The 18529-nt window shown below is 37.5% G+C and overlaps 1 pseudogene; it reads right to left on the minus strand.

Moving 5' to 3' along the window:
• Positions 1-6107: 6107 nt before the first annotated feature.
• The window catches only part of LOC125137413 (probable mitochondrial glutathione transporter SLC25A39), a 57239-nt pseudogene continuing 44817 nt past the window's right edge, over positions 6108-18529 (minus strand).

Raw genomic sequence — 18529 nt, forward strand, 5'->3', positions numbered from 1 at the left:
CCACCTCCATCACCTCTTCCACTAACTTTTATCTTCATTGAGAAATTGGGCAAGGTTAAGTTTACTTTTTTCTAGTGCTGCTGTTTTGGCTTGGCTTCGTAATCTCATCTTCATTTCTGAGTCTGGCTCTGGAACCTCACAATCACTTTCAGAGTCAGCCTCAGCCTCATTCTGACGTCTCCTGCTCATTCTAGCTGAAGCTGTCACTTTTCTTCGTCCTCTGTTAGTCTGCTTCTGAGTGTATTTCATTGGGGTTACTTTTACATCCTTGACAGGAGTTATACATACTTCTTTATTCTTTTCTTCGCTTTGAAAAAGAGTCGTGACTGTGCTGCTACAGCTTGGTTACCATTTTCTTTATTTCCTTTTTCTAACTGAATCTTGATTTTCTCCAAAGCTCTCAGGCATGTTCTATCTTTTACTTGCTCCAGGATTTCATTCAACAGAACCAGAAAATCTTTATTAGCAAGATTGCTACTTTATTTGTCCATGTGGAGCACAGCAGCCCAGTATAAATATAGTGTAAATCATATGTATAATTTACATTTTCTTATATCCACATTAAAGTAAATACAAGAGGTACAACTGTTTTTAACCACTTCATTGGAGTATAATTGTTACACAAAAAAGGGCACCTATTTAATGAATATAATCTAGTGGCTTGAACAGAAGCACACACCTGTGAATGACCACCGCAATCATGGTAATAAACATCACTTCCAGAAAAAAAAAAGTGCAAAAAAAATTTTGTGTATGTGTTCTCAGAGTTTTCTCAACCAAAAATTTTAATTTTTAAGTGAAAGAAAAAGCTACATTTTCACAAATGGTACATTTTTCCCTCTGGGGGGAAAAGAAAAAGCAGATAGCTTATAAATTATATTAAGTTGGACCAACCTCAGCAAATAGAAAATTCCTCACACATAGGGAGGCAGTGAATTTATCATGGGGTTTGGAACCACTCTGGTGAGTGGATGCTCCCTGCACAAATATGTTTACTGAGGCATAATTTTTTTTTTTTTTTAGAGATGGTTGAGAAAAAAAAATATATGTAATTTAAAATTAAAAAACCACAAAAAGGCTAGAGAATGTTATCGGTACCTTCTCTCATTAGCTCTGTCGCTGAACAATTATCACAGAAAGCCACGCCATCAGGGTCTGCCCCTTCTTTTTTAAAGGTTGATCCTACTAGGTAAGTAATGAAGGAATATACTTTATTTAATATAATCATGGTTCTGGTGTACATGTGACTCCACTAACATAGATCAAACCTGTATAAGGCCACGCTTCAAAAAATGAACAATCTTGAGTTAGTGATCAAACATTCCATTAAGTTGATAAGCTGTCCTTCATACAAAAAACCATTTAAATCTGATTACTTCATTCTTCAGCTTTTCATTTGTGTGCTTGCAATCCTCCAAGGAGGCTACGGTTTCAGTTTTCTCTTTGGTCATCTGTTCCATGATCTGCATGGCATCTTCTGCTGTTTGAGTGGCCATAAAGGAGTGCAGGGTCTCAAGTTCCCTAATTTTAAGAGTGGGCTTGTGCTTGTCTTTCCTCAAAATACGGTTTTCATTTTGTGACTCTAGGAGGTTGGCTGAGATATGGCTGTTGGTTTTGGCCAACTGGCTGATCTCTTTCTGAAGGATGAAGTAGCTCTTGGCCAACTTCTCCTTTTCCTCCCGGAGCGCCTCCTTTTTCAGCATCATCTCCCTCCTCACGGCCTTGGCCTGCCCTGCTAGGGTCACCTTGTGGCTCAGCCACAGGTCATCCAGTATCTTGGTGAGGTAGTTGTGCAGCTCCTGCACCTCCGATTTGGACTTGGACAAGGTGGCAAAGTTGCTCTTTAGAGTCTCTATCTTGGCAGCAAGTCAAGCTGCCTCTGCTCTCAGGAGTTCCTTTTCCTTAAGGATCTCCACCACCTTTGCTCTGATTTGGCTTGTCTTGAATAAGGATCACATTTTCAGACTGGAGCTCCTTAGGGCATGCTCTCAGCTCTTCCATCTCCTGCTCCAGGAAGGCCAGCCTCCCGTGGAACTTGTTGTTCTCATACAGGGAGGAGTCTTTGTCTTGGGTTCTGGCTTCTTTCTCCAGGAGGAGACACTGCTTCATAGTCTGCATCTTCTCATTTAACTTCTGACACTCCTCCTGCAGGTTCAATCTGTCCCTCAGCAAGCTGTTCTTTTCTGAAGAGCATGCCTTCAGTTCAGCATGAATGCTCTCCTTTGCTTGCAGCATGATGGTGTGTTCTTTTTCTAGAGTCTTCTTTGAATTTTGAGCCTCTTTCAGCATCAAAGAGAGATCACACTTGATGACTGTGAGTTCCTGGTAGTTGTGTAGTTGTGGATGATATTGAAAGGCTGCTTGATTATGTCCCTATTGGTCCTCAATTTTCCAATCTGGCATTGCAGGCTCTTCTTGTGTTACTGAAAAAGGCGCCTCCTCAGGGCCACAAGCCGCAAAGATGTCCTTCAGGAGATGGAGATGCTTAACGCTTTCAGCATCCCCATCCATGTGCCCAACATTGCCACAGGAGAGCAGCTGCTAGAGGCTTTGGAACTGTTGGGAAACTTCAAGGATAAGGAACGTACCACAATTGCAGAACAAGTCAAAGGGAAGAAGGTCTGGATAGGAATCAAGAAGTTACTAATGTTGATCGAGAGGTGCTTACAGATGGACCCTGAATACCATGTGAGAAAATTGGCCCTCTTAAGAGAAGAAGGAGTTAGCCCCCTGGCCTTTGAAAATGAACTATTTTCCAGCACAAAGTGACCAAGAGAAGTGACCAAGGTGAAGATGGCCTGGGATCTTCACTCAACTTAGTCAAGATACTGGACAAAGTGAAATGTTTCCCACCTTCACTACATGCTCACTCTGCATGATTCATACAATAAAACTCCCTTCCTTGTGCTAAAAAAAAAAAAAAAAAGTGGTTTTTGTTTTTGTTTTTTTATGCTCAAACTAAGGCATTTTATTAGCTGGCCTTACACCTTAAATAATATCTTGGTTACCAAAGAACAATTTCCACTAATTCCAAACTAAACTTTCAAATGGTTACTTGTTGAAAGAACATTCTTATGTTCAACACAAAATGCCTTTATTTTAACCTTCAGCAAATCTTAGAGTTCACCCCCCAAAAAAAAAAAATCACAAACAACTGCTCAGGTCAAATATCAACTACCTTAATAACCCATTTTAATATTTTTTCCTTAAAAACATGTGTCATATAGTTAAAAATCAAAAGAGAAAACTGTAAACATTTTTTAGTTTGGCTGGAAGTACAGTTTGCTTCATGATAATTCAATGTCTTCTAACACATTTTTCTGATAGTTTCCATAAATCTCAGCAAGGTAAATCCGTTTACTAACATTTCAAAGGAAAAGCTAGTTTTTTAAATGAAAATGCAGTATTAGCCTTTTTTTTTTTTTTTTGCCAGTTGACAACTTGAAATTTTGGTAGGAGTGACAAATAATACTTCTTTGCAGCTGATTATAGCTTTAATTTTCTCTCTCATTAAAAAAAAATATCAATTGCACATTGTTGCTTCAATTGAATAACTGGATTCTTTAAAAATAGAGATGGGCCATTTCATTGCATTTAGAAACATAATAGAAATTCAGACCCATCATTCTTTTATCGCAGTGACTACTCCATGGTCAGTTGTCTTCCTTTGCCTGATTTTGCTCTCACTGTTGTGTTTCTCCCCACCTCACTGACTGTAACAGTGGCTACAGGCAGTTGTAAGTGGTGGGCTGGGGCCAGGGCACTGGTCCCACATGCTGAGATTACCAGTTGCCCTCTCCATCTGGTGGGCCACCTCTACTCCTTGCTGCTGGCCTGGGCCCTGTGTGTTCTCTGCCTGTTTTCTCTTTTTAGACATGGCAGAAGTATGGCCACTGAGCTCCATCAGTAGAGGTCCAAGGAAAGTGGGGTGCAGCCTGCAAATTGCCTTGTCTCCAATGGTGGTTTGCAATAAATCTGTATGGAAGAAAAAAAATCAAAAGCCAATTGTAAAGTATCATATTCAAGTCTGCACCACTACACCTTGCATGCTTTGAAACTCTGACAGCATACTGGAGGCCATTCAGAAAAAGCCTGGAATAAAGGTTGGAGGGACTACACCTGACAAACTTTTCACTCTTATAGAAGTGGAATGTTCAGGGGCTTGTGCCAATACAACAATGGTTCAAGTAAATGACAACTACTATGAGGATCTGACACCTAAGGATATTGAAGAAATTATTGATGAACTCGAGGCTGGCAAAATCCTTAAACCTGGGCCAAGGAGTGGATACTTCTCTTGTGAGCCAGCTGGAGGTCTTACCTCTTTGACTGAATCACCTAAAGGACCGGGTTAGTGTACAAGCATGCCTTTAATTTATATTCAGCTGTAAATATGTCACTGGAGAAATAAAGTATGAACCTCCTGTCTAAAAAAAAAAAAAAAAAGAAAGAAAGAAAGGACCTGTAGGTGCATGCAGATGGATACCTGGATTTTGTCCCACAAGATGAAATACTGATGCCACTGGGGTGATTGGACAATTATGCTACAACTGAGAATGTACATAACAGATAAATGGTGGCCCAGGGTCTGCTGGATACCCTGAGGGAACTCTGTGACAATGAGAGAGATTGTGTGGCTGTTTTGGAAAGAATTAGCATGTTAGCTGATGACGCAGAGCCAAACATGTGAGCAGAGATGATGGAGCAGGTGCCACGTGTTGCCCTGTTTTGTCAAGAAAACCGACCCTCCATCTCATACACCTTTTCCAAACACTTGCTGCCCACTGTGGTGTGGTATCTGGCAGATCAGAATAATGAAGTAAGAAAAACGAGTCAGGTGGACTTACTGGCTCTGCTGGAGCAAGAGTTAATTGAGCAGTTCAACGTGGAGACCAAGTTGTGCCCCATCCTCATCGAGCTGACTGCCCCAGACAGTAATGTCAATGTGACAGCAGAAGCTGTGACCATAATGTGCAGAATGGCTCCCATGGTCAGGAAGGACATCACAGAATGTCTTATCCTCCCCGGTTTTGTGAGATGTGCTTCGACTGCAGGATATTCATGTTCCAAAAGTCTTTGCTGCGAATTTTGGAGATATTTGCAGTGTAGTCGACCTCAAGCTCCTGAGGAAATGCTTCTGCCCAGGTTTTTCAATTTTTGCTCTGATAATGTGCAGGGTGTCTGCAAGGCTCGTGCTGAGTGCTTCACAATGGTTCTGTGTGCAACATTGCAAGAAATTCAACGAACTAATTTTTTTTTTTAAGCACGTAAAACAATTTTATTTCACAGTTGTCTTTGAAACCACAATGACAGTATGTTCTTCATATAAAAACATTAGTACGGATAACTATACTTTCTAGAAAATGATTATACAGACCCTCTAAAGAAAAATGCAACCCATTATATGGCCTAGGTGAAGTTGCTTGGAAAAAACTCACATCTAGACTGATTCCTAAATCACACCATTACCCTATTCTTTATCTTTTGGTTCAAAGTATAGATTATTGTCATCAGTATTGTGTTCTTGCATTTTTACAAGTTTGGTAATACACATATAGACTGGTATATCATTTAATGTTCCATTGGTTCATCAGCCTTTTCTACAGGTTCATTAGTAGGTTGAGCAGGCTGTGCCTTTCTCTGTGGTCTTTCTTCAAGTCCTTCCAGGAATGGAGACATATCATCGTCATAAATTGTAAACTTTGTCTTCTTTTTTTTTTTCTGCTTTAAAGAAGTTTATTGTCTTTAGATTCAAGGAATTAACAGGGGTGGGTGCAGACTATGCCAGGCCCCCAGGCTTTTGGGGGCAGGCCCAGCTACAGCAAACACAAAGGGGAATGGGGGTTCCAGGTAGTTAGCAGATTTGGTCTTGAACTTGGGGGGAGAGAGGATTCAAGGGGACTGGAGAATGGGAAGCAGCAGGAAGGAAGTGGTCTGGTGTGGGGAATCTGGGGGGCGCCGGAGGGGCAGCCCCCTATCTCTGGGGCTCGGAGTGGAGAGGAAAGAGAAGTGGGGCCCCACCCCTCTATGCCGAAGGCACTTGGCTCAGTCTCCTCCTGCCTCACCCTACCTGTGGAAGAGATGAGGTCCCTGTCCCCTCAGGCCTTTCAAGGGCCCAGAGACTGTTCCCAGTTGAGCCTCTGGAAGAAGTTTTTGCCGAACTCATAAGTGCTGATCATGATGGCACAGGAGGGGGATGCCTCGATGATGCTAGGGAGGAAGCCAGAAAAGAGTGCCCTAGTGCCTGACTAGGCCCGGATCCTCAGCAGCAGCAGGCAGGTGGAGTTGGAACACGGGGGTGTCACTCTCACAGCCCCCACTGCTCCAAGCGTGACCTAGCATTGAACCTTCACCATGTCGAAGGGTAGAGTCAGGATGGCCACCACCATCCCTGAGATGCCGCCAGCCACAAAGCTGATGCCCATGGAGGTAGGGTCCTTTGTCCTGAACACAGTCTGCCAGCTCTTCACCAGCTCGTAGTTGAACCAATACAGGGCTGAGAAGGGCACATCACGGAGGGAAGTAGGACCCCAGCCCAGCCACAGTGAGCGCTGTGGTAAATTTGAAAAAAGAGAAATCGAGTCCCTTTACCTTTCATGAAATGGTGTGCTGCAACTTGTAAAGATACATTGAAGGTACTGTAAATGGCTGCATTGATAAAGTTAGGATGGATTTCCCTTCCCCCCCATATTTTTTAAGAAACTAACTTTTCCCTAATTCAGCCAGGAGGCATTTACCTAGTTACTACCCCATTTGATTAGGTGTGGGTAATGTCAAATAAAATAGAACATGGCCCGTCATCTTAAAGAAAGCACCATCTAGAGAGCAAAGACCTGGTAATTCAACTATACACAATTCAGTACATAAAGCTATGCATAAAATTCTACTCCAGAATCAGAGGCAGGAGGATTAAGTGAAACTGCAGAGAAGGGGTGGGGATTCAGAGAGTATCCGAGTCTAATGATTAGACATCGTTCAGATACAGAAAAGACTATGGCATCATTGCATTCAGAAGAAATGGCATGTGTGAAGAATATGTATGGAAGCATTCGATGGAAGGTCTCCTCTGGGAAGTTGGGAGCCATCTGAAAGACTGTAGTAAACATACCTATGAGGGGGAGTGGGCCATGAGGCCTGAGATAGAGGCATGGACCAGATGATTAAGAGCTTGGGTACTAAGCAACAGCCTATAAATATGTGCTTATATCTTCTATGGCATTGAACTTTAAAGACTAAAACTGTGAGATATTTAAGACCAGAGAACTGTAAAAAGCTGACTCTAAAGCAAATCCTGTGTCAAGAGTAGAGTTTTCGATGATGTAGTGAGATGTCGCTACATAAATTTTTCTGTAACTTCTGCTTGTTATTTCCTAACTCCTCTATGGAGTAGCCTTTGAATTTTGGAGAAGAAAAGTTATTCTAGTGAAATATATTTGGCTTCTTAGGTTGCCTGGAGTGTGGCTATGATTTTGAATAATAATCAGACCCTTATTCAGAATTGAAATTATTATTTCACAGAGTCAGATAATCCCTGTATAGATTTTGATAGGATTTCAGGGATAATAATTTTAAAACAAAAGGAATTGTTAAGGTTTTTTTTTCCCCCCCTTTAGGTACTGTCTATGTCAATTTATGCTGAGGAAACATGTTACCTTGTATGAGTTTATAAGTGTGACTTGAGGAATAAAGAATGTCATATAATTTTTTTATAGAAAATCCTATCATACTATTAGGGCATTCATTAGAATATACCTAAGCCAAATAAATTTTAAATGAAGAAGTGGAGACACGAAGAGTTAAGGGGAGGGCTCAACATCACATGAAATTTAGTGCAAAATCTAGGTCTAGGACACTCACTTCTCAGTTCTGTGGTAATGAATTTATCTTTTCCTATTATATCTCAGTCTGATTTTTGTGTATCTATTGTTTTTCAGGAAATAAATAAGATTTGAACAGTCATATGTCAAATATGGGTACTGATGAAGAATAAATTTTATGCCAGAAACAAATAAATCTCACCATGTGTTCCAATGCCCAGAATCTTATTTTCCTTAGTTTCAAGATATTCTTGATAAAAAGGTATGTGAAAGAGATTATGAAATGATAAAGTGCATATATTTTTCTTTTTTTTCCTTTGATAGAACTATGTTAACAGTTCACTAGGACAGATCTTTATGCAGAGTGCTATTACTTGATTAATTTTGGCACTACAATCTCAGAATAATCCCAGTTTGTTTAGTTTGCCCAAGATGTTGACTAATATCTAAACATTCCAGGTTAGTCTGCTCTTCTCAAGACAGTTTTTCAGTTTTTCATTTTTAGTTGTAAAAAACCTAGAAATGTATTAGTGTAGACATTTTAATAAATGCAAGTCTCTATTTCCTTCTTTAATTTTTGAAATATAATTAGGATAAACCCTACAAATATAAAATAATTAAAATTTATTTTTTATTCTGTGAAATTGCAATTTCAAAATATACTAAATGAACATCTCATAGGGATAGTTAACAAACATATATTTTGTGGAGTCCCCTTTGTGGTTCTGTCATTAATGAATCTAGTATCCAGGAGGATGTGGTTGATCCCTGGCCATGCTCAGTGGGTTAAGGATCTGGTGTTTCAGTGAGTTGTGGTGTAGGTCACAGACATGGCTCGGATCCAGAGCTGCTATTGTTGTGGTTGTGGCTGGCAGCTGCAGCTCCAATTCCACCCCTAGCCTGGGAACTTCCATATGTCACAGGTTCGGACCTAAAAAGCAAAAAAAAAAAAAAAAAAAGCATATATTTTGCTTTGAAAGAGCATCATTTTGCATTTGCTGTTATTCATCCAAATTGCCTATTAATATAGTTTTTTCCTGTTTTTGTTTTAAAATTACTAATCCTTATATGTGGAATTAAGAATTATTTGAGTCATTTTTGTTAAGGTATTAAAGTCCAGGGAGTCTTTCAGATGGCTCCCAACTTCCCAGAGGAGACCTTCCATCGAATGCTTCCATACATATTCTTCACGCATGCCATTTCTTCTGAATGCAATGATGCCATAGTCTTTTCTGTATCTGAACGATGTCTAATCATTAGACTCGGATACTCTCTGAATCCCCACCCCTTCTCTGCAGTTTCACTTAATCCTCCTGCCTCTGATTCTGGAGTAGAATTTTATGCATAGCTTTATGTACTGAATTGTGTATAGTTGAATTACCAGGTCTTTGCTCTCTAGATGGTGCTTTCTTTAAGATGACGGGCCATGTTCTATTTTATTTGACATTACCCACACCTAATCAAATGGGGTAGTAACTAGGTAAATGCCTTCTGGCTGAATTAGGGGTAGAGGTAAAAAGTGTTGTTATAGGCTTAAATGAAACCACCTATGTGAAACTTATGAAAATTGTAAAGCACTACAGAATTTAAATAATCCTTCATTCAATCAAAAAAGCATATAAAATATGATAGTCTAGTAATCTAAATTCTGAGATTTATAGAAAGTAAACATATTTCCCTTGAGTAATAATAACAGTGTTATTTATTATAGCAAATATTTATTAAAATATTTTAAGTTCCAACCAAAGGCTGAATCCTCATTTCTGATGACAACATTTCAGCCTCTAACCCTTTCCTGAAATCCAGGTTGGGATGTATAACTGTCCATGAGACATTTTTTCATTAATATATTACCCAAATTTTAGGTTTTCTTGCAGAAAACAAAAACCAAACTAATTTAATTTAATTTTCTTCTTCCAAATTCCCTGCCCCAAACCTACTTTTATCAACTCTCACAGTGTATGAACATTGCCTTCTACCCAGTCACCCAAGTCACTTTTTTGCACTGAGCGTCTTCCTCCCTTTTTCTCCACATGTCTCAGGCTTTATCACTGTAGAGAATTTCCTGAACTACTGCACAGCATTGCTGTCTCTGCATTCATTTTGTTGACCAAGCTGCCTGTGGGGACCTTAAACTGACTTCCACAAGCATATGCCCTAAGACGAGCCCATGAAGTCACATGCAAATAGAAGTTCCTGATATGACACTTCCCGCCCCCTGCAAAAGCCCTAATGCCCTTCTCCACTGCCTTGCAAGGTCTGTTTACCTTATGCCCCTCTTAGATTAAACCCTTGTGGGGTTTCCCCAAAACCTACTCTCTTGGTTTGAATTGACCAATCTGGCCTCAGCCCCAAAACCCAAAGCCCCCAACTCACAGACCCTAGTGAAGGCATGAGCCACATGCAGCCTTTCTGCCTGTGTGCACTCCATCTACCCTGTGTGGCCCCTGGAGGCATGCAGGTGCTTCCTCCAGGACCTGGGAGGAAATAAACTGCTTTACTTCAGTTCTTCCTGTTAAATCAGAGCTCATTATCCAGAGTACTGTGCTTCACTTAAGTGTGAATTTGACAAACTCATAAATCACCAACGGGATCTTTGTCACTTTTTTTTCCTCCCCTGCCAATTTTCAATCCTCTTCTCTTAGGTCACGTCTGTGATTACCACCTTCCAATTTATCTTCCAGCATTTAGCTTTCTAAAAAAAAAAAATAGCACCTTAGCCAATATCTGGATTAAAAGCCTTGACATCCCCCTAATGCCTCAAATCCAAACTCTTCAGCTTATCTAATCATTTGCTTTCAATTTGTTGCCAAAGAATCTATGGTAGGTTTTTGTTCTGGTTTAAATTTTGCCCCCAACCCACCTCCCCCTGCCCCAAGATATGCTCAAGTCCTAATTGCAGTATATGTGAATATGACATTACTTCAAATAGGGTCTTTGCTGATATAATCCAATTATGATGAAGTTTTACTAGATTAGGATGGGCCCCAAATCCTATGACTTGTGTCCTTAAAAAGGTAGATATTGGAACATATAAATGGAGAAGAAACAGAGGGATGAAAGCTATGTGATGGGAGAGGAGAGACTGAAGTGATACAGCTAGAGGCCACTGGGGCCAGAAGCTGGAAGAGGCAAAGGAGGGTTCTTCTCCAGAGCTTCAGAGGGGGGATTGATTTCTGGCTTCAAAAGTCCAGAAATGTAAGGCAATAATTTCTTTTGTTTCAAATCACTCAGATAGGTGTACTTTGTTAAGGCAGCCGTACGAATTTAGTACAAATATTTTCCTATTCCCAAGGCATACTCTGTGCTTTACATATCTTTGATTCTGGTCCCCTGATAGAAATTTCATCCAAGTTTTTCATAGCATAACTCAGATATTAATCCTGGAAAAATTTCCCTGTCTCTTTAGGTGGAATTATTTGCTTATATCTGTGTTTCTTTGGAAACAATGACAATCATTTACTGGGACAACTAAAAAAAATTACTTGTTCATGTATGTCACCATTAAACTGTAATTTTCTCTTGGAAATGTTTCATTCTTAACACTTCCCTAAGTAACTGAAACAAAATAGGTATGCAATAAATTGTATTTAATGATTTAATGAATAGCATTCTCCATGTGTTTTCATATGCATTATATGGGCTGACCATGTGTACAGATACTTAGCATTTTGAAATAAATACTTATGTATAATTTAAGAATACATTCTAAAAGATTAAATATAATTGTATGAGATAGTATAATATTCTATAATTTTATATTTGGGTATTATTTTTAAATATTAAATTTAAAATTTAGAGCACCAATTTTATCCATCTAATTAAAGTGGATTTTTTATAGTAAAACCTTGAATATTTTTCTGTTTTAACTTGAAATTATTTATGTTTGCCTGAATAGTATTAAATTTCTTATTGGAATTTTCTAGGGAAGTAGAAAAACTTTCCAATCTAATAAGATATATTAACATCTAACTGTAAACAGATGTTAAGAGAAGCTACAGAAAGATAATTGCATTTTGTTACCAATTTAACCATCTTTCCTGCTCTAATTAAAGGAGGAAATGAATGATCCCATGAGGGAACTACTCAGAGCATTAATAGTGCAAATGCCCAATTTAATTTATTTAGATATATGTTTTACTCCATATCACATTAAAGGGTCATCACAAGTTTAGACAGAATCTAAATATGTTTAGGAAAATTGCACACAAAGGTGAAATATTGTGCACCATTGATACTAAGGGAGAAAAAAAGAGAGGAATAAATAAACTATATGAAAAAGTTATCTTCAATTCTTAATCTAACTGGTAATTAGAAAAAGAATGAAACAAATAGGACAGGGACACAATTTGTCAAATGTTTCGTCAACAAGGATAGAAAGTGATACAAGGACATTCTTGAGATAATCAAGCAAATGTCAGCTCTGGGAGGAGCCTGGCTGTTCTCACTGCTACAATGTACAACTGATTGTTCAAGACTGTGTAGGGAATTACTCAGCACAAGAGGAATACAAATTAGATCTCTCCACAGTACAGACATGTACCAGCCCTCCCTCCCATGAAGACTCAGTGAATTTGAAAATATCTTCCAGCTTGTTACTGAATTCTGTACCTTTACAGCAAAGCGGTAAGACATTCTCAGCACCTGGAGTAGGTAAATAAAATGATAACAATGGGTGGTGGTTAGAGAATAAATTAGAATGATGAGAGAGACCCTGGTAAACAGTGCATAATAGGGTTATGAATCACTAGAATTTTAGAAAAATACACAGTAATTGGAAAAAAAGGCAGAACTCTAATGTGAATTTAATGTTTACAGATTCAATTGTTTTCCTACTAGCCTAAAAGTTAGATATGTAAGGAAAAGACCAATAAAAAAATAATAATTGGCACTCCCCTGCATGGCTGTTCCTTTCACTCATGTAATTTATAGAAAAATATTAGAGAAAGTATGCCACAAGGTGATTCTCTTGGTGCGTTGAAGACAGTGGAGTCCAGAGTTCCTGCCGTGGTTCAGTGGTTAATGAATCCAACTAGGAACCACTAGGTTGAGGGTTCGATCCCTGGCCTTGCTCACTGGGTTAAGGATCCGGAGTTACCGTGAGCTGTGGTGTAGGTTGCAGGAGCGGCTCTGATCCCACGTTGCTGTGGCTCTGGCATAGGGTGGTGGCTACAGCTCCAATTAGACCCCTAGCCTGGGAACCTCCATATGGCTCAGGAGCGGCCCTAGAAATGGCAAAAAGACCAAAAAAAAAAAAAAAGACAGTAGAGTCCTGTCAATAGCTTTGGCAAAACCTCTAATTGAAAGTTACTTGGGTCACTTTGCTATACAGCGGAAACTGGCACAATGTTGTAAATCAACTATATTTTATTTTTATTTATTTATTTATTTATTTTTTGTCTTTTTGCCATTTCTTGGGCTGCTCCTGCGGCATATGGAGGTTCCCAGGCTAGGGGTCAAATCCGAGCTGCAGCTACCGGCCTGCGCCACAGCCACAGCAAAGAGGGATACAAGCCGTGTCTGTAGCCTGCACCACAGCTCAAGGCAACGCTGGATCCTCAACCCACTGAGCAAGGCCAGGGATTGAACCCGCAACCTCATGGTTCCTAGTCAGATTCGTTAACCATTGAGCCACGATGGGAGCTCCTCAACTATATTTTAACAAAAAAGAAAAAAAATTCTTAAAAATAAGAAAGTACTTAGACTGTTGAAAAAGGAGTGGTGTTCCAAGGAAGTAGCCAGTGTTCGTGAAAGAGGCCAATGGCAGCCTGTACACACTGGGAGGTTTTATTTCTGTCAATGATATTGATAATATTAGAGAAATTGAGGAAATATATATATATATATTTTTTTTTTTGCCACATCCATGGCAAATGGAAGGTCTCCAGCTAGGGATTAAATCTGAGCTGCAGCTGTAACCTAAGCCACAGCTGTGGCAATGCTGGATACTTAACCCACTGTGCTGGGCCAGGGGTGGAACCCATGCCTCCACAGTGACCCCAGCCACTGCTATCAGATTCTTAACCCACTGTTCCACAGTGGGAACTCTGAAGAAAGATTATTTTTCTTAAATTTTAAATGGTTTGGACTCCTACATGCACATTTCCTCTATGTATGATATATGATAGTGGCATAAAAATTATTTGGCAAAGACCAAGATTTGAACACTAATTCTATGATTAAATGCTGTGACCCTAGTCAGTTCACCTAATTTTGTGGAATTCAAAGTCTTCATTGATAAAACAAGAATGCTAAAATGTTGCCTTATACCTGAGGGACTTACGTCATACATCATGGGTGACATAGTATTTGGAAAAGATAGTATCCTGCCTGGCTCATTGATGTCATTAAAAAAAATATTGGATTTCTTTATGGGTCCATCTAAGCCCTAATGGTGGACAGCACCATGCTGTAGACAACAGATCCTTCCAGTGTTCAGAAGCCTTCTAAAGTATATTTGGTATATTTTGTTACATTGAAATACCTTTACATAATCCAGTAGATAGAAAAGGAAAGAAAAAAAATTCCTATACATTTAAGAAAGAATACCAAAAGTCCAGACCAGAAACATGGAGGCTAGTTGTAAGTTTTCCAGGTTTGGAAGAAGCAAATTTCACATTTGTATTAGTACAATTGACATATTGTAAGGGTTCCATTGAAATAATTAATGCTGCTCTTGTAATTGTTATCTTAGTAATAGTGAGTTTAATTCAGAGAAAGTATTTACATTTGCTAATGACAATTGAAGAGAAGCAACATTATTGAACAAAGGATAAGAAAGGGATTTTTCTATGAATTTCAAGATGTGGATATGACAGGACCCAGGGTTTAGACTTGCATTGATTTTGAAGAGATAGGTCATTTATTCAGCATTCATTTGTTTTTTAATACTTTATTAATTTTCAAATGTAATATAACCAAGGTATATTATAGAATATGAATAATTATCTAATTTGTTGCCCCGTCTCAATTCTTTTGATTTTGAATGGCTACATAATTATTATTGCAGAGTGATATTATTGGAAATTTAACTTACTTTCAATTTCAATTATAAAAATTTACATTTTATACAGAAAATAACATTACATTGCTTTTATCCACTTTATTAAGTGGATAAAATCCAATCTTCATCATTATATTTTCCTAAACTCTATTTTATTAATACATTGCTATTTGTGCTTTTGGTGCTATTCTGTAGATTAAGCTCATGAAGTCTTCATGTTTTATTTTGTATTTTATAAAAACCTGAATTTAGATGCATTCATTATAATTTTCTTTATTTCATGTGCATATTTCTGGTTTTACCTGCATCACATTCATATTTTCTTTTGGGTTGTTTTTCAATTCTATTTGCAATATTACAGATGTCCACTATGTTTATTAATATTTCTTTTTAAAGATCATTTTTAACTGAATTTTATTATGAATTCTCACTTGTCTAGATTCCATATGTTGCCTTATTATTGCATCATTTATATTATTTTCTAAGTTTTCCATTTTTGTGTTTTTGATTTCTTCTTAGATTCATATATAAAATAATATTTAGTTTTAAATTTTTACCAATATCTAATTTTTGATATGAAGATTTAATAGTGTATTTTGTAAAAGTAAAATAATTTTTATTTCTCAAAAATTTCTATTTGGAGATTGTATTATATATTTTTGGTAGGTAAAAAATGAAATCATAAATGTGTTCTTTAACTTTTGTTATATATTATATACATTGAATATACTGTATTTACTTCAATTTTTCAATTTATTCAATTTTACCTAGGAAATTTGGTTAAGGAATAATTCTTTCCATGCAATTTTAATTTTAAATAGTTTAAAATATTTTATGCTCTTCTTTGTAATTTTATTAGTATCCCCTATGCTTTTTGATTTTGGAGAGGAGGTTAATTTCTTATTCTTACTTAACATAATAGACTAATTAAACATATGCTGAATAAGCAAATAGATAAGCATTTTAAGCTTTAAATTACAGGACTGCATTTCTTTTAAACTTTTAAAATTAAATTTTAAAAAATAGGAGAAAATTCAGAAAATAATGTCATTGTAAATACTACACAACAGCTTATAAAGCTCACATATATCAATACTAAGTAAGAAATTCCTAGAGGCAGTGTATTTTTTGTTTAAAGAGGAGGCACTGAATAAATAAAGCAGTCAACCCAAAATAATAGAGTTGGAATGAAAATCAAAAAATAAAAAGAAGGAAAATTTAAATAAATAGAATTTTTATCTTTGTATTTCCCTTTTCTATAAATTTGATAAAAATAAAATCTTTACTTTTAATATGTCTATATATACATCTGCCATGTTGCATTCACCACGATGTCATAAATCTTGGAATTTTCTTTGTAAGTAATTAAGGATTGCTCATGTATATCTGTATGTGTGTGCATTTGTGTATATTGAAACGATTTCATTTGTGTCCATTTTGAAACTGAGCAGGGCCCTGTAAGTTTCCTGGGCACAAAAGCCTTTGTGTCCCCCATTTCTTAATTTTAGGGAATAACTTTCAGCCTCTATGACTCTCTCTGAGTTCCAAAGGGTAAGTTCGAACAATTGCTGATCAGGGCAGGGGGTGGATGCTGAGATAGGAGCAGTAAAGAAACAACAGTGCCGTCTTGGGGCAGGGTCCTGGTTCCCTGTCAAGTGATACACATAAAGGTATATTTGAGCTCTTCTGCAGACCTAAAACACCGAAGAAATGACAGATGTTAACTACTTGATGAAGCATTCTTTATTCCAGAAAGAAGGAGGACCCCCAGAACCAGTTCTGGGCCCGCGACACAACCGCTTTGAAGAATGCAAGCTTGTGCCTACCTTGATCCTTATCTGTGGCCCTATTTTACACTCCCAAATTATAAGGCCATCTCCGATTCTCTCCCAAAGGAGACACAGTCTTTAAGGCCTTAGCCTGTGTGGCCTCCTTTCCCTAGCAAAGCAGTGAAAGCTATCTTTTTCTCCTTCATCAAAAAACTCTGTCTTTACTTTTTTATTTGGCACGGGTGGAGAGAGGCCAAGTTTCAGCAACAGTTTTAATTACAGTTGTTTTTCTAAGATTGTATTCATTGCATGAGATATTGCTCAAATTTATCCTATAGTGGTGTTTACAGAACTACTTTATTAACATTACAGTAACTGTAGGTTCTAAGTAGTGTTATCTTTTAAAATATGAGTATAAACAATATTATGATTAGTTTAAATATATCTTATCTATCCATATCTTGATCTGTTCTATAGATATATACATTTTATTACTCTCAATAGCCAAATTTTGGTTTAATAACTCTCTGCAGTGTGTTTTATTTTATTAATTTCTTCTATTGACTCCATTATTTCATTCCACACTTTTACTTTAATTTGCTATTTATTTCTCTAAATTCTAATACTTGGTTCATTGATTTTCAGTCTTGTTTCCTATTATATTCTTTAAAGAGATTGTCTTTCCATTAAGATTATCTAGCTACATCAATCAAGGTTTGCCATGATTTTTTTTTCTTAACTGTCATTTCAAAGTGCTATTTGATACCCATTGTAATTTATTCTTTGACCCATGAATTATGTAGGAGTGTGTTTTCCAAGCATTGAATAATTTCTAGTTTTCTGATTGCTAGCTTAATTCCACTGCAAAGACACACTGTAAGCTTTATGTCCTTTGAAACTGGTTGAGAAAATAAACTTGGGAAAATAAAATTCAACAGAAACAATAAGCTTGAATCTGATTTTTCAACAGAAGAAAACAAAGGATAACACTTTTTAAAATCCCAAGAAAATAAGTTCATTCCAGAACTCTAGTTCCAGTGCAAATATCCTTCAGAGAAATGAAAACTGAAAAAATTTGTAAGCTATAAGACCCATGTTAAATTCTGAGAGAGTCCTACAACTAGAAGAAAACCCTCATTTCTTTGCAGAGTGCTGGATTCATTGAAAATTACATATTTTCCAAAAGTCTCTTGTTCTACCTAGGTCTAGCATCTGCTTAATGGGTAATATGACTCTACACGACTTCCTTTTAAGCTTTATTTTTTTATAAACTATATGAAAAATATTGAGATGATGTCTTGTCAATCAGCCTGACTTTTTTTTTTTTTTTTGGCTTTTTGCTATTTCTTGGGCCGCTCCCGGGGCATATGGAGTTTCCCAGGCTAGGGGTCTAATCGGAGCCATAGCCACCAGCCTACACCAGAGCCACAGCAACGCGTGATCCAAGCCGGGTCTGCAACCCACACCACAAGCTCAGGGCAACACTGGATGGTCAACCCACTGAACAAGGGCAGGGACCGAATCCGCAACCTCATGGTTCCTAGTCGGATTCGCTAACCACTGCGCCACAACGGGAACTCCAGCCTGACTTTGTTAAGTAGAGCCTTCCAAGTTTTCCTTGCTAAAAGCTTTGACAATCATATTTCCTTCTCTAAAAATTGCTGATTTTTTTCATAAGATAATACAAGATTTTATGTAAGTAATATAATCAATGGGTTTATGTTTATTTTCATAATTATAATCAGTGATTTCATGTTTCTCTGTTTTTTTTTTTTAATGTAGTTTTAGTTGTTCATACTTAATACTCTTTTCTCTGCTTTCTTCTATGGTTACTTTCTTATTCAAAAGTGTTGAATTTTTCAGTTAGACACACTTAATTCATTTTCTTCTGACATTTTTGGTGGTCTCTTTCTTTTCTTTTTGCAGACCCCAAGGGAGTG

The sequence above is a fragment of the Phacochoerus africanus genome, chromosome 10 (genome assembly GCF_016906955.1).
Source record: "Phacochoerus africanus isolate WHEZ1 chromosome 10, ROS_Pafr_v1, whole genome shotgun sequence".
Taxonomy (NCBI): domain Eukaryota; kingdom Metazoa; phylum Chordata; class Mammalia; order Artiodactyla; family Suidae; genus Phacochoerus; species Phacochoerus africanus.